We start from the raw sequence: 3,266 nt of genomic DNA, 5'->3' as shown, positions 1-3,266 counted from the left end.
ACAAGACATTGGATTATAGTTCCTCAAGCGAAGAAGAGATTGAACAAGAGCAAGTCATAGGAGAACAACCAAGAGTTGCCTTGAAAGAATTGGGAGTGCCCGGTGCATATAGGTTCGAGAGCGGCATAGCTCCACCTACAACACCGGCAAACAATTTTGAAATTAGGCCGGCAATGATCACCCTAATTGAGAGGAGACAATATAGTGGGGCAAAGAACGAGAGCCCATTGAACCATCTTAAGGAGTTTGAAAAATATTGCAACACAATCAAGGTTAATGGAGTGTCTCAAGAATTTATCCGCCTTAACTTGTTCCCTTTCTCTCTATAGGAAGGTCTTTGGAATGGCTAGACAAGGAGGTGAAGCCCAATTCATTGAGAACGTGGGATGATGTCACTAAAGCTTTCTTGTCCCGTTTCTGTCCTCAAAAGAAAACGGCAGAGGCAAGGGCTTTAATTCAAGGGTTCAAGCAAAAGCCAAATGAGAGTCTTTATGAAGCGTGGGAGAGATTCAAGGAGTACCAAAGAGAATGTCCTCACCACGGAATTCCAACATATCAATTGATCCAAATCTTCTATGGTGGTTTGAGTCCTCAAGGCAAAGCATGTCTTGATGGAGGGGCCGGTGGTCCAATCATGAACAAAACGAAGAAGAAGTTGTGGACATAATAGAGGATGTGGTGACTTACTATAGAGATTGGCAAGATAGGAAAAGAGATTCTTCAAGCAAGCAATCTTCGTTGTATTCGGTGGACCATCTCAATGTCATCAACAATATTTCCTCTTGAAAGGAATGGTGTCCTTCGAACAAGTGTATTATTCTGATAGCGGGTTCAGAATTATTAGAAAGCTAATATATTCAGTAAGGTCAAGTGATCGGAATGCCTCGGTGGAGGCCGCTTCCGATCAGTAATATTAATATAATTAGTATTACAGCTTAATCTTGACTGAACCCTTCGGGTCACACCCAAGCAAATATATGCGAACCAACTCGACGAATTAATTCGGAAGAAATTAATTCGTTGCCTGAGTGTTAAATGTTAAGACGTCGGTAATTCGAGCTTAGAGCGTCGAAACCGATCGTCGGAAGTCGAGTCTAAAATAATAAAAGACGAGACGCGCAAAATAATAATAAATCGACCATATTCCCGAAAATACCCCTAGCATCGGAGTGCCCCAAGCATCCGAATTCTAGGGGCAAGACGAGCTAGCACACCGTGCTAGCAGCCCCGGCCAGCCGCGGCTAGGCACAGCAGCAGCCGCAGCCACACCACAGCAGCAGCCGCACCAAACCGCAGCAGCAGCAGGTGCGGGCTGGGCTCGGGTCAGGTGCGGGCTGGGCTCGGGCTTGGTAAGGGCTGGCTGCGAGCCGGGCTCGGGCTTGGTTCGTGACTTGACTCGGGCCATGGGGCCATAAATAAGGGGAAGCTTGGAATATGGGAGTAAGTGGGAAAGGACATGTGGCACAAGGAGAGTATTGAGTAGGGAGCAAGTATGGTCCCCTACTCTCCATGTGGTCCTCACCAACCCATCTCACATGGTGATGCCACTTGTAGATTTATTATTAGTTTGCAATTTTAATTTAATTTAGCTTTAAATTAATTTGTGGAATTTCATGATCCCACATTGATGGGATAGAAATTCCCACTCATACTTCCCTCTATAAATACCAACCTTGGGATTTGGAGTAAAGTGCTTGAGTGAGAGTTAAAAAGAGCATTCCATAATTTTTGGGATAACTCTTAAACTCACATAACACTCGGGTTTGGGTCGGACCTTGCTAACCCCAAGGTAGTAGACCTTAAAGTTGTGTTCGCCCATTTATGGGTGGATACCATCGGAGGCGGGGCGCTTGACGTGCTAGCTTTCAAATAAGAGCCCCGGGTGTTGGGCGAAGCTCGCTTCAAGGGTAAGATTCGTTATCTCTTCTTTGTGAATATTTATTTATGCTTTGTGATTTTAATTATTGCGAGTGGTTCCTCGGGAAGGGGTTGTTTCCGCGGTGAGTCGAACTCACCAAACCCTTACACCTCTCAAGTGACAAACTTGGGAAAGGAGATGACGGCAATCAAGGCCAAGTTGGAGGGTGTTTCTTCCTCTTCTCAAGCTTCAAATCTTCCCTCCCAAATTAAGGGGAGAGGTACTTCATCTAACTCTCAAACTCCTTCTACTTCACATAATATGCCTATGGGATGTTTGTTTTGTGATGTATGTGGATCATATGACCATGATTCTAGTAATTGCAACAATGAATGTGTTGATGAATTTGACAACAATGAGTGTGAGCATGTTAATTTTGTGTCAAACAACAATGTCCAAAGGTTTGATAATCAAAGAGGCCAATGGAATAGGAATTACAAAAACCAATGCAATTTTGACAACTATAATCATGGTGGTGGTTATAGGAACCAAGGGAATCAAGGTTCTCGTGATAACCATAACCAATGTTATAGTGGCCAAAATCAAAGCCAAAATTATGGTAATCAAAACCATGGCTATGGTAATCAAAACCAAGGTTATGGAAATCATAACCAAGGTAATGGTAACCATAATCAAGGTGGTGGTAACCATAATCAAGGTTATGGTCAAAATCAAAATAGGGGTAATTGGAACAATCAAGGAAGGGGAAATTTTCAAAACAATGCTCAAAGAGGTCCCCCACCCGGATTTGTTCCAAAGACTCAAGGTGAAAATTCCTATTCACAACCTTCTTCTCCTAGGACTACTTTGGAGGAATTGATTGATAATCAAACCAAGATCATTAACACCTATATGGCGGTTAGTGATAAGAAATTCAATGAGATGATGACTCACAATAAGATGCTTGAGACTCAAATAACCTAATTAGCAAGCACTATTAAGGATTATGCTAGTCCTTCATCTTTGCCTTCCCAAGGTGTTGAACCAAAGAAACCCGTGTACTCTATTGCCACTAGTGGTGGAAATGACTTTAGTGAGGGAGTTTCTTGTTCAAAGGAGGGAGAAGATGAGAGTGGTGCCATGGAGAATGAAGTGGAGAGGGTTGAGTCTAAGGAAATTTATTGTGAGCATGAGGAAAAAGAAGAAAGTGTTGTTGAAAAGATGAGTGAGGTAGAGAGATTTCCCGATCTACCATACCCCCAAAAATTTTGAGATTCAAGATGGATGAGCAATTTGGGAAGTTCCTTGAAGTAAGGAAGTCCATGATTCCACACCCTCTACCGAGCCAATTCCCGATATGCCTAAGTACTCCAAGTTTCTTAAGGAGATACTAGAGGAGAAGGAAAAT

General features: G+C 43.0%; 1 non-coding gene across 1 annotated transcript; it reads right to left on the bottom strand.

The window, feature by feature from the left end:
• Nucleotides 1–440: 440 nt before the first annotated feature.
• Nucleotides 441–546, bottom strand: LOC145603212 (small nucleolar RNA R71). The gene has a single exon (XR_014104743.1). It is a non-coding gene; the product is annotated as a small nucleolar RNA R71 (small nucleolar RNA).
• Nucleotides 547–3,266: the final 2,720 nt, after the last annotated feature.

This window comes from Chenopodium album, chromosome 21, assembly GCF_948465745.1.
Source record: "Chenopodium album chromosome 21, dcCheAlbu1.1, whole genome shotgun sequence".
NCBI classification, from domain to species: domain Eukaryota; kingdom Viridiplantae; phylum Streptophyta; class Magnoliopsida; order Caryophyllales; family Amaranthaceae; genus Chenopodium; species Chenopodium album.
This window is presented reverse-complemented; position numbering and strand designations above follow the sequence as displayed.